Raw genomic sequence first — 14,562 nt, 5'->3', positions numbered from 1 at the left:
AAATTCTGATATAAAATAGTCGTCCCTAAGACAATAATAATAATAATAATAATAATAATAATAATAATAATAATAATAATAATAATAATAATAATAAAAACGGAGGAGCCGTAATCTTGAAGCCTTCAAGATTACGGCTTGAAGTACTTGAAATACGATACTGAAGTCAGTGCCAGATTTACGTATAAGCTAAAAAGCTACAGCTTAGAGCCTCGCAATCTGCCGGGGCCTCAAATAAAAAAACAAAAAAATATCCGTTGAAAAATCACTCGAATGAAGTCAGACATATCACGATGATAATTTCTAAATAATTTTAAATATACAAAATATAACATTAAAATAATTTTGGCGCATTGTAAAAGTGATTGAGATATTTTGTCTTTTTTTTTTTTTGAGCCTTATTTGTCGTTTTTAAAACCCTTTAATTATATAATTATTTCTGTGATTTTGTAAACGCATACTTTATTATTTTTTTAATAAAAATTAAAAGACAATATATTTTCATATATTAAAAAGGAGTATATATTTAAAATTTTTCCGAGACCAACAGTAGGGGGCCTCTGGGTTTTGCATAGCTTAGGGCCTCAGCAAATCTAAATCCGGCCTTGACTCAAGTACATGAGTATTGCTTCAAGTTGAAGCAATACTCATGAAGACAGATTACGCTACCCCTCCCCCTTCCCGGCTCAAAGTCTGTACAGTTTTAAGGCTATCAAAACCATACCATCCGCTCTTGAAGAATGAATGGAAGAAAGATTTTTTAAAAAAATGAAGTATACAAGCGCTAAAGCTCTTGTAGTTATAGTTGTATTGTAGATCAATTCGCTGCTCATAACAATATAATATAACCGGTAGTCTACAGTTTTTACCGGACGGTCCCCCATCATTATCAACCTGGATCAGAATTTACGATTTTTTTTTTTTTTTTTGTATTATATGTGGATGAGCGGGCACACAACACTTGTCAGTGAACCCCTATCGGGGTTCACTGACAAAAGGATACAACTGGGCTACTGAAGACGTGATTAGTATATTTTTTTCATGTGTTCTTCACTTCTTCAGTAGCCCATTCATGTAATGGAGTTATTATGGTTGTCATTGTTTACTCCTTTCTTTGTAATAAAAAGAATTTATTGACCCAAGGGTTATCGTTTTGTGTTTATGATCCATTACAAGTGGCAATTGCTGGAATATCTTATTAGATAAACAGACATTTAACAGAGATAACAGAAGCCGATCCTTCATTCCAGATGTTCCACTAAATTTATTTTAGTACACAAAACTCGAAAACATTAACGAAGGTCACCTTGCTATTCGAATTGATTTGACTATTATCAGATTCCATTTCGAGTACGACGGCCTGCAAATTACTTTCGTTTTAGCTATTTACTTTGATAAAAATCACACTCTCCAGTCATTGCTAGCTGCATCATCATCAAGTTTAAAGTAGAATATTTTTTAGGTCGCCAGCAGGGGCGAATGCTGGTCTTGAAATTCACGCATGCTCTTGTTATCATTCAGGGAGTGATTGAAGTCTGATTAGCAGAATAATGAATTACTGACCATTTAAAACTATATATTTAGAAATGTATGTACATTTAATCATACAAATACAACATTTATTTTACAAATGATATTCTATCTTTTTCAATTTAGCTACTTGAATACAAATTCCACCCTCCAGTTCTTCTTTATAAACTGGTCAATAACATCGTCATAAAAAGTTGGTTGTAATTTTCCCAAGCAACACGCACGCTTGTAAAGGCTGGCTGAAGCTCACTGGCTAGAGCTACTTTGAATGCGCATGGCCTTGTTGTTTAAGACGACGTGAAAGGAACGGAAATGGCTATGCGCGCGCATGAAATCACAGTGCTACAGAGAGGACCTGGAAACTTCCTCAACCGAGCAAGCCAAGGTAGCTTTGACTAGACAAGCAAGCATCGGCCTTCGATACACAATGCAAAGCTCAATTATTGCCGCGCAAGCTTAAAACGTCTCCTGTCTACAAAAATAAAAGCCTAAATGGAATGCTTATAAATGCATGCATTTATTAACAAATAAATATTACTTCTTTCTCAATTAATGAGCTTGTGCAACAAGCATAGCAAGCATGGAGAATTCGCCTCTGGTCGCCAGGCTTTAAATGTCATAACATACATAGCATAACATGTCGAAAACATGTCATGACTTGTCAATAAGGATTTAATTAATTTTTAAAGCTTTGAACTGGAAATTGACAATTACAAATATTTACAAAAAAAAGTACAATTACAAATACAGTTACAAAATTTTTCAATTGCAAAATTTCAATACAAATTTTTTTAATGAAATTTACCTTTTTACCAAATGAAATTTTTCCCCATCTTTTATGTTTTAATCCACATCTGTTGAACTAACGTATTGTATTTGACTTCATGAGTCCCAAATTCATCAATAGTTGTCCGTAGTTTTGATAAACGTTTAATTGTGTTTTGACAAACAGAGTAGCATAGGAATAAAAACAAGATAAGAATTTTCGGAAAAGATCTTCAGATATGTTCAAATTTTTAACTGAAACAACTGGTAGTCAGACTGACATATCGAATTCCAGATGAACATATCCTATGGGGAGAGGAGGGGAATATTTTCAAAATTAATTCAATAATAAATAGCGATGTCACAATACACCCTCCGTCCAAAAAGAAACCGAACGTTTCGAAAATAGAAGAAACTAGTGGCGCCACCTGTTGTATCTTTTTGTTGTCGAAAGCGGCAATCTTCATTAGTGTTGTGTCAACTGTTTATGACATTTGTTTCATTAGAAACCGAGTTATAGTGCCAAGAGTGACGGTGTGTTTTGACGAATGGTCGGTCGTCAAGATATTATATTCATGCCGTACGCGACGAATTATCGCTATCAATCGCTTCAAAACTTCGAGATAAAACTCACAATTGACCATTTGGCCAAGCGGAACGAAATCGTTGTGGATAATGCCCTTGGAATCGTAGGAAACTTTTGACTTCTCCAAGCGACGTTTTTTCGGATGCCCCTCTTCTGGTGGTCTCCGCTCAGCCCTCTGGCGCTTTGCTTCGGGCTTATACTCAAAACACCACTTTTCCTAACCAGTAATAAATCGTTTCAAGGAAGTTTCAAGGAAGTTTGAGTCCTTACGAGCGGTTTTAATGAGGTCCTTGCAGTGTTCAATTCAATACATTTTTTGGTCGTCGGTCAGCTTGTGGGGAACAAATCATGAATTCAATTTACGAAGGCCCAAACTCTCGGTCAAAATGTTGTGCACAGTTGAATTTGGAATCCCCAATTTATCTTCAATCAATTTCACGGACGATTTCGGGTTTTCTTTGATGAAATCATGCACGTTTTGGACGTTAACTTCGCTCAGTTCAGTTTTTGGACAGCCAAGCTTTTCGTCGTCCTCAAGCGTCCCACGACCATTTTGAAATCGCTTAAACCACTCGTAAACTTGAGTACGGGATAAGCATTCATCATGGTATGCTTTTTGAAGTATTTAATGAATTTCGGTAAAACTTTACCAAGTTTAACACAAAAGTCAATCGCAGCTCTCATTTTCCGACCGTTCGTCCAAACACACTGTCACTCTTAGCAGCATAACTCGGCTTCTAATGAAACAAATGTCATAAACAGTTGATACAACACTAATGAAGGTTGCCTCTTTCGACAACAAAATGATACAACAGGTGGCGCCACTAGTTTCTTCTATTTTCGAACTGTTCGGTTTCTTTTTGGACAGAGGGTGTATATTGATTTAGGGAAATCAGAAATTAGTAATAAATTAAGATAATATACTGTGAGTTTTATTTTTATTTCTATTTCATTTCCATTTAAGATGTCAGATGACATGGAATCAGACCAATACGCTGAATCAATGTGAAAAATAGTTAAACAATAAATATTGTTAAGGCGATCATTTAATAACCCATTTTTTACCAACTCTCCTCCCACTTTTGCACCAGCATTTGGTTTCTGCTGTATGTGTGTTCTATAAATATTTCCACGGCAAATGTTCATCTGAAATAGCATCAATGATCCTCTCACTCAATACTAAGTCCGTTGGAACACGTGCAGCTGCCACCCAACATCCGTTCACAGTATACAGCTTGAAACCTCCTCCTTCATCCCTGCTTCTGCTGTACTGTGGAACAGTCTTCCCCCCTGACGCATTTCATAAGGAATACAACATACAGACTTTTAAAAGAAATGTAATCAAGTACCTCCTTTCCCAACCCACTAGTCATACACGGAACTAACGTACTATAAGTTGATTAACCAACCTCTCGTGTATGGGATTAACATAAAATAAAATAGAAAAAAAATAAATACGAGTTAACCAACTTATAAACTGTTATGTAGTTATCATGAAAACGAAACTGCTTCAGAGAGTGTAGTGGACCGGATTTTCTTAAGCGGTGCATCTTTGACTGCTTCATATTTATATTTTCCTTAGGGGAGGGGATGTTCACTTTTTCCCTTAACATTTTATAATATTATCTACCAGTCTTCTAACGATTAGTAGAGAAATTACGTGTAACGAATTTTGCTAAAATCACTTAACCTAAGTGGTTTGGAATTACGGATGAAGCAACTGAAGGCATGGATGTGCGGGTTATGTGTTTAATTACGTGTGTTCTTATGGCCAGTTTGTCCATTTTATGGGAAGGAAAACCTTGCTAGCTTAGTGTAAGGCAGGATAACTCAACTAAATCAAAGAGCAGTCAGTCTTCATTCTTAGCCAATCAGAGATAACCGGCCCAAGACCTCACTAATTATAAACGGTATCTAGCGAAGAGAGTAAGGCAGGCAATTGCCGCCATCTCGTGGTCCCCCACCTTAAAAGTTATGTTATTGTCTGAAATAGCGAGAGTTATGCTATCGATTTACTTCAGAGCAGAATTAACAAGCCCATTTTCCATCTGAACAAAATCCTACTTGCTCGCATCAGAGATCGAGAGAACCGGTCGAAGAAAGGCTCGTAGTTATTAAGATTCGTAGTTATTATAAACGTTTAGAAATTTGCCACAAATTTAAATATTTTCTGAAAAACAACTATTCGTGATATTGTTGGGGTATTTTCGAGCTATTCTGGTACTTTTCTTTCAGTTGCGGAAATCTGTAGATATCACTGATAATTCTAGATGCTCATCAAAGCAAGTCAAGGCAGCTCCGAGAACACAAAGTGTAAAATCGAAAATAATTATTTACAATGACAAATGATAAATTGTTATTTTTAGTAATTTTGATAAACATGCATGGAAATGAAAGGAATTCATCAAGGCCATTGAGATATTGGTGAGTATTTAACTGAAGCCCTTTCGTCGCATTTTATTCCAACCACTCATCGAAACCATTGTGCATTGTGGATCGTTCGCTGTAAGTATGTTTAACAGATTAAAAATATTAAATTTTATTATTAAAGTTATTAAAATAAATTTATATTTATTGCAACATCAGGCTTTCTACTATCCATTTAGTATTATGAAGAGGTTGAAATAATGATTGTATTTCTTTATCACTCAGCAAATAGTTCTTTGTGGAAAGTCGTGTGCAACAAATTGTATAACATGAATGTCCAGGAATTCGCACATTTGGTGAAACATTGCAAGTTCTTATATGTTGCATCATTAAATGTTGGTTGATACGCCACAGGGCTTTTATTTTGATTAGCAAAACGTGCTTTTATATCATGATATTACCTTTACCAATGTGGATAGTGGATGCATATATATTGCTAAACCTGTTGTTTCCTATATACAAGCAGTCGATTTTTATGTTGCGGAGATCTTCAACTTATCAGTCCACAATCTCTTTTTACTCCTTTCCAGTGTACGATCGGTAGGCAGGTGCCATCACAGTTTTGTTGGATGGTTTGAACTTACCCCGAAGCAACAAAGATTCTGAGTGTCTGTAAACTGCGAAAATCAGTAACAAAATCATAGTAGAAAATCATGATAACAAATAGGTAAAAGCCAGTAATTGTTTATGCTCATGACTTGCGAGAGTTCAGGTGTATTACATCGTGTTAGCAAACAGAAAATAAACAATTATTGGCTTTTACCTATTTGTTATCATGATTTGTTATCATGTTAACCTAAAAAAAAGTGTTTTTTTTTAGAAATCTACAGTTAGAAATCTACAGCACATGTATGCCTTCAGAGACAAAACATAAAGCTTCTTCAAGCTACATCATTTCGTACTGTGGATTCGAATCTACTGTTCGTGGATCGGAAAGTGGAAACAGTGCTCATTCAGCCATTCAAATTTCATTTAACTGGCTGAGTGAACACTCATTTCATTCTTAAAGCAAATCTTAAAACGCAGTCACTACATTTCGGATTGAAGGGTTTCCGTGTTGTGTATTAAGACAGACACACGTAAACTTACATTAGAATGTAATTCGATTTGGTATATTACTCTTTGGTTTTATGTATAATTTCGTTGATTAAGCAGCCATCATAAAATCTGTATTGTTCATTACATTCACATAATTTTTTTCTGGTATTTAGGTGTTATTAGTATAAACATGATCGCTGGAATTGTGTTCGCTCTTTTAGCTGCTCTTGCCGCCGGCATGTGCTCCCTGGAGACAACTATACCTGTCCCGAAGGTAGGTTTTCTCTTTCTTAAACAATAAAATTCTGAGTAGTTAATTAAAAGCCGAAATTTGATTGTTAGATACTTCAGTAAAATATAGCGTGCATATAAGAAGTAAGAAGCTCTCTCTCTCTCTCTCTCTCTCTCTCTGTGTGTGTGTGTGTGTGTGTATAAAGTATGATTTAATTGAGCTCCCTTCTAAATGTGTTTAAATAGCGCATCAGTACAAATCTCAGCCAATCTGGTTGAATGAAAATTTTCATTCATCTCACACTAAAACAATCCTAAAATAGTCGTATAAAGTAATATTAATTTAAATTATATTACTTTAATTAATATGTTATACGGAAAAAAATATAGGCGACAAGTGCATTCATAAACGCTTAATCATATATTATTTACAATAACTGTTCCGCTAACACTATTCTGCATGTGTTATAATTATTAGTTGAACTTGGCTGTTCCGCTGTTAACTCAGCCTGCATTAAGTAGAACTGAACTGGTATCTCACGAAATTACAAGTTACTAATGAACCAAAGCACACCTCTGAATAAGCTTACATTTCATCATTGCAGTGATAGCATATGTAAATTATTATTATTATTATTATTATTATTATTATTATTATTATTATTATTATTATTATTATTTCATCACATGTCCAGGGAGTCCAAAGACTCATCGAGGGAGGGCATAGACTTTACAACACCGCGTCTCACTACTCCACCTACCTTCATCACCTAACACCAACGCCATCTACTGCCGACTACCACCACTATAAGTAATATTACGCCTACCACCAATATAAATAATAGCAGAACCATGAGCTTGACAGTCTCGTGTTAATAACATCTGTTTGATTGCGAGTATAACGTAAATGAATATTAAGTGATGTATCTTCCAGATATTTAGGTTCGAAATTAATTATCTACATTAATATTTATTTCAATAATATTTAATTCTTTTATTTTCATTTAGGGTTTTAAAGTCTTTAATGAGGGATGAATGTCTTCATACTTTCTGAGATACAGGAGTTCGAGTAATAGCCAAGATAAGAACAAAATATCCTGCATTTATTGTAACAAATTATTGTGATGTTTATGTGTAGCTCACACGAGAATCAATATCTTTCCATTACTTTTTTTGGACCCTCTTTTTTCTTTTAAGCCAAGTTTGTCTGATTAGATCATTTGCATATTAGCAGGCTATGTTAATTCCAGGTCAGGCTATCTGATCACTTAATGCCTAAGATTCAAAAATAAAGAAACGGTTAGAAGTCTCAATTTACATCTATAGTCTATACTCTAAAGACCGAGAATTGACCTTTCACGTTTATCCTTGCAGGTTCGACAAAATGCGAGAGCACCCACTTGTATAATGCCTGCTGCATCCATCCCAATGCTGTGTGCTGTGAAAACTCCGATTCTTGCTGTCCTCAAGGAACCACCTGCAACTTAACCGCTGGCACTTGCGATGCCGATGGTCAGCCTAGCGAGAAACTTTCTCCTCTTGTTTCTGATCCGGTTCGAGCCAAGCTGATGAGTGCACCAGGAGCATATTGGTGTGGATGTCCCATAGGAGAATGCTGTTTCGGGGGTCTCATATGCTGTCTTCCTGGTTACAGCTGCAGATGGTGGCTCTGGTGTGCATAAAGTACAGATTGCAAATGAAGCAACTGCTTTAGCTGAAATGAGTTTTGATTTGAGTGAAATTAGTCTGAAAGCGTAGCACGGAATTTCATGTATTACTACCAGATATACAAAAAATGAACTCACTTAGTATTATGTAATTGTAATGAATTTCACATTCCTAAGTCTGTGATTCTGTAAATTCATACGACTATTAGTAGTCGAATGAATGCAAATAATCTTGAAATTATATTTATATTCATAATCTGAACTTCTTACTTAAAAGTGTTTACTTTGTGGAAGTATCAAATTGCTCATTAATCTAATGGATCTTGTAAACATGTAGAATTACGAGATAATAAAGTACATATTAAAAAAAATAGGAGTTACTAGTTATTTTGAAGGACAGTTTTCACATATCTTGCAGTAACATATCTGAACGTTAAAGTACAAATTTTTAAATCACTGGTTTATTCATGAAATCCATAAAAACAAGTAAATGCTTCCATAAATTTAAACAGGATTGATATCAGTTGATTATTATCTTGCCGAGTAACTGGCACAAAGCAGCAAAATTCAGTGTCTCTCTCTCTCTCGAAAAAAAAAAAAATATATATATATATATAGAGAGAGAGAGAGAGAGAGAGAACACACACACACACACACACACACACACACACACACACACACACACACACACACACACACACACACACACACACACACACACACACACACACACACACACACACACACACACACACACACACACACACACACACACACACACACACGTTTCGTGCTTTAATCTGTGTTCTAATTCTCGAAAAAGGCATACACTATAGAGATCTATCAGTGATGATACCAATCACCTATTAACATCCACTTGCACATGAATAAAAACTGTGTATCATCGGCCCTCAGTCGCTGGACCATCACACATTTTCCATTAGCAATATTTGACATGACAATGATGAAATGACAGGCAATTGATCAGTTGCAGGCAAATTTCATTATGATTCTTGACTTTTACCTTTAATTCATTTTATTTTATCTGTCGCTTTTACATCCTAAAAGGATAAGTAACTAAGGCTATAACACCAGTATAATTATATCTCAGAGTGTTTTCGAGTCGGTTCGTAGTTTTGTATGATCTCGAAGTTCTTAAGGTGGGATTAAACTCTGTCACATTGGATGACGCACACTGGCTAACTTACCTTCATTAGAAAAGCTTTTATAAAGGTCTCTCGCGTCCTAAACAGCATTTAATCAAACAGCGTCGACCTCACAGACTAGACGATAAAGCATATTTGTTGTTTATAAAATGAATATAGAAAAATTATATTTTGGAATTATCAATATATTAATGCTGTCCTGGAACTAAAAATACTAATAGAAAGTATCACTTGAAAGAAATAGGAACATTTACATATGCTTCATAGACTTTCAGAAGGCTTTTGACCGGGTAAAACATAATAAAATGTTCAATACATTAGATAAATTAGACATTGAAGATCATGTACTTAAGATTATAAACATGATTTACACCAAACAGAAAATGCAGCTGTTTAACTCCGAGATTTCTGAAGTGAAAATAAAAAGAGGAGTTAAACAAGGTTGTATACTTTCACCAAATCTATTAAATATCTATAGTGAGACAGTGATGAAAATGATTGAAAAACAAAAAATAGGAATTAGTATCCATGGTATAAAATACAACAATCTTAGATATGCTGATGATACCATTCTAATAGCAGAAAATCGAAATTAATCAAATTACTGCAGCTACTAATTGAAGAGGGTAAAGAATTTGAATTATATATAAATGCAAAAAAGACCAAATTTATGAAAATCTCAAAAGAAAGCAGATCCGAGCCAGAAATATTCATTAACAATATGAAGATTGAACATAGAAACAGAATACACATATTTAGGCACCTACTTTACTGCAGATGGAAAGCAAGACAAAGAAATAAAGATAAGAACAGCCATAGCTAAAGATGCATTCTGAAAAAATAAAGATCTGCTCAGAAGTTCTGTGAGTATTGAGACAAAGAAAAGAATGATAAGAACATTAGGGTGGCCAGTTTTCACATATGGAAGTGAGACCTGGATATTCAAGAAGAGAATAAGACAACAGATAATGGCCTTTGTAATGTGGTGCTATATGAGAGCTCTGAAAATCCCATGGACAGAACATGTGTCAAATACAGATGTCCTACAGAGAATGAGAACACAGAGATCTTTATTACAGGAAGTGATCCAGAGAAAGATGAGATTGGCAGGACATGTACTGAGAGGTTCAGCAGAACAGAGGATACTAACAGTTTTACAAGGAAAAATTATGGGAAAAGGATCAAGAGGCAAAAAACGAAGGATATGACTTGAAGATATAAGATCACGGACAGGATCACATGGCTATGCAGAAACAAAAAGGAAAGCCACCAACAGAGAGAACTGGAAAGACATGGTGCTGCACCCTCTCACTGAGGAAACTACGTGAAGAAGAAGAAGAAGAAGAAGATCAATACATTACAGATAAACACTTCTCTACATTATGTACTCATAATTTTTACCATGACATATTATTATTATTATTATTATTATTATTATTATTATTATTATTATTATTATTATTATTATTATTATTATTATTATTGTTAAGAACAGCAACACTCCTGGAAGACTTCACAGATCTAATAAACGCTGCATTGGATAAAAACAGAATAACATTAGTGGTATTCATTGACTTAACAAAAGCATTTGACACACTAACACATAAAACCTTGTTAACGAAACTTACCCATATCAGAATTGGAGGTCGTCTACTCCAGTGGTTTAAAGCATATACGAAAAACAGAAAGCACATCACACGTATAGGATCAGCACACAGCAAAGAGGTACATGTAACCTGTGGAGTACCGCAAGGAGCTGTCCTATCTCCCATTCTATTTAACATATACACACACAACATAAGCCAACTCCCCCTGAAAAGTAAAATCTTCCAGTATGCAGACGATACTGCCATAGTATCCATTCACAACACTGCAAAAATCGCTTACAAAAATATGCAACACGACATCAATCAAATCACTAACTGGTTAACCGAAAATGGCATATATATAAACCCTGGAAAAACAAAGTTAATGGTATTCAAAAACCCCCAAACCCTGCCCATAGAAACTAAATATCTCACTATCAAACATTCGTCCTCCTATGCACAAACTGCAGAACCTAAAATCACAACCATCACACAGGTGAAAACAACACGCTACCTTGGACTTCACTTCGATGCAGATCAAAGTTGGAATAGCCATACAAACTACCTACATACCAAGCTTAGGATAATAGCAAGCAAACTATACAGATTAAAAGACATTGCCCGAACCCACATAAAAATACTAATCTATAAAGCATTATGTGAAAACATTTTAAGATATGCAATCACATCATACGCATTCTGTGCAGACTACAGACTTAACAGGCTACAATGGTTGCAAGATAAAATGATAAAACTGATATTCTGGGAACAACCCACTCTTATGCAGGAAGCATTGACAAAACACAAAATATTTACATATACAGCCCAACATATAGAGTAACCAGAACAACATATCAAATAACAAGACCACAGTCAACAAACTACATAACATATAAGTACAACAATCACAACGGCAAAGCCACCCGAAACTTCTACGTACCTGACATGATAAACAAACTGCCGTTCGACAACAGAAACCTAGGAACATACAGAGAACTGAAACAGGCACTATATAAATATTATAGCGAGAATGAAAATTAGAGTAATTCCTGTTTCTCTCTCCCCACCACACATACACACACACACACACACACACACACACCATGCAATCCCCCCTCTCAAAAAACTACCACTACAAGAACACAAAGAAACAAACACACCATGTCTAAATCCAACCCTATTTGCACAAAAAAAAAAAAAAAAGTTAAACTGTAATAGCAGTCAAAGTCTTTCAAACACGCACCAACAAACAGTAAAATCAACACCTGGCTTGTGACCACTATAGGAACACAACCATGAAACCACCACCCTCTGTCATCTATTATCTTCCTCAGATAAGCTCTGCTAAGCTTCGAGGAAGAAAATTACTAACTTGCAAGCATACACACTTGTAATGCGTTATAAATATTATATACATATAATTACTACAGCAACTATGTATGCAATTCATCTGAGACATAAAAAAAAATTCTGTATAATCCTTGTTGTAAATACTGTAAATATTATTATTGTATGTAACTTATACTGAGACATAATAAAATGTAAAAAAAAAAAAATATTATTATTATTATTATTGAATTGTGTGTGTATGCTGCATTACTGCATTGTATCGTGAATTGTGTGCACATTGGTGCCAATCCATACTTAGCTAGTTTAAAAAAATGTATATTCATATTTATAAAATGTACTCTGCATTTTGTATATCGAATTTTCGTACTGTACAGAAAAGATAATATGTTTTTCATTGTGTGTGTGCAGATACTCTGTGTGATAGTAAACCTTATCATTTTCATTGTAAAAACAAATAAGTCGTTTATAAAAAAAAAAAAAAAAAAAATTATTATTATTATTATTATTATTATTATATTCTAAATTCAAAAATTCTGTATAAACCTTATTGTAAATATTGTAAATATTATTATTGTATGTAATTTATACTGAGACATAATAAAATGTTTAAAAAAATTATTATTATTATTATTAACCAATCGAAATAAAATCCGTAGATGACCTCAACAGGCTGTCACATTGAAAGGAATATTGACAACTCGTAAAGAAGGAACAGCACACCAACCAACATGAATGCAGACCATCAAGCAGACGTAATCACCGCGGAACATGATAATTGCCACATTCTGAAATCAATAACAGAATGGAAACAACTGACAATCCCCAAAAAAGGACTATCTATTCTCCACATGAACATCAGAGGTTCAAAAATACTGGCTGACCCTGCAAACTTATCTGAAGGAAGATATAGACGAAATAGACATTTTAATACTGACTGAAGTATCTACGACAAACGAAGAGGCATCTTCCTACCAAATGCCACACTTCCAACAACACAAACACTGCAGACAAACAAAACGAGGCGGTGGTATAATAATATTTACCAAACATAAACTAGAAGTAACAGAAATAAACTATACATTAGAATACGCAGAAAACATATGCATCGAAATTAAAAACATCAAACAAGAAAACTCCCTGATATTAAAAGCAATATACAGACCACCCAACTTAAGCACCACAAAATTTCTAGAAGAACTAAACAGATGGCTTTCAGCCACGAAAGTAGGCACCTCAAAATACTTGATAATAATAGGAGACATCAATATAAACATTAGGAACATAAATAACAACACAGAACAATACCTAGACCTATTATCGGCATATAACATAACCCCATCCATACAGTCGTATACACGAGAAGAGATAGTCAGAAACACAACAACCTCATCCTGCATTGATCATATAAATATAAGGGCCACTCCAAACAGCCACACAGCAGCCGTCATAACATGCAAACTGGCAGACCATTATTTCACAGCATTACAGTTACACACTGAACCAGAACCCATAAAAATAACTGAGATTACAAAACAGTATTATAGCATTCTAAACGAAACAATAGTAAACGATGAAATCAGAAAAACATACTAGATGCAGATAGCATCTTTAGACCCTGCTGAAGCTGTATATAATAATCTTAAACTTGCATTTAACAAAATATATAACAAAGCATTAACAAAAATAAAAATACTCCCCCAAACGAAACAAAATCCATGGATAACAGACAACATACTAACATACATACAAAGAAAAGAGATGCCCTATGGAAACAACTTAAGAAGTCGTCGAATATCGCTTTAAAAGCTGAATACAAAAGAAAACGGAATCTCCTAACAACACAGATTAGAACGGCAAAAAGAAACTATTACAGCAACAAATTAACAACAGCTCAGAATGACATAAAGGAAACTTGGCACCTGATTAATGAAATGCTGGACAATATACACAGAACCACTGCCTCAGAAACAATAAAACACAGCTTTGCCTGCGACCCCAAATCCCTCAAACAGTTGGCAAACAACTTTAATCAGCACTTCGTGAACTCTGTCCAAAAGCTACAAGAAACAATCTTTCCTCACACAAGCGAACATTCTCCACTAGGTCCACGACAACTCAGTCGATGTGGTTCCCCACCGTAACAAAAGAAGAACTATCACTGGGAATTCAACAAATTACCCTAACAAAGGACCGGAGATAGACGGAATCAGACCAAA

The 14,562-nt window shown here is 34.8% G+C and overlaps 1 long non-coding RNA gene across 1 annotated transcript; it reads left to right on the top strand.

Annotated features, from left to right (window-relative positions):
* The first annotated feature begins 5,378 nt into the window (after positions 1–5,378).
* On the top strand, positions 5,379–8,106 carry LOC150105291 (uncharacterized). The gene is made up of 3 exons (XR_016548483.1): positions 5,379–5,386; positions 6,520–6,620; positions 7,952–8,106. It is a non-coding gene; the product is annotated as an uncharacterized LOC150105291 (long non-coding RNA).
* The last annotated feature ends 6,456 nt before the right edge of the window (positions 8,107–14,562 follow it).

Source organism: Typopeltis vanoorti, chromosome 6 (genome assembly GCF_054136105.1).
Source record: "Typopeltis vanoorti isolate ZY-2024b chromosome 6, IOZ_Tvanoo_1.0, whole genome shotgun sequence".
Classification (NCBI taxonomy): Eukaryota; Metazoa; Arthropoda; class Arachnida; order Uropygi; family Thelyphonidae; genus Typopeltis; species Typopeltis vanoorti.
Note: the sequence above shows the minus strand (reverse complement) of the source record. Positions and strands in the feature narration are given on the sequence as shown.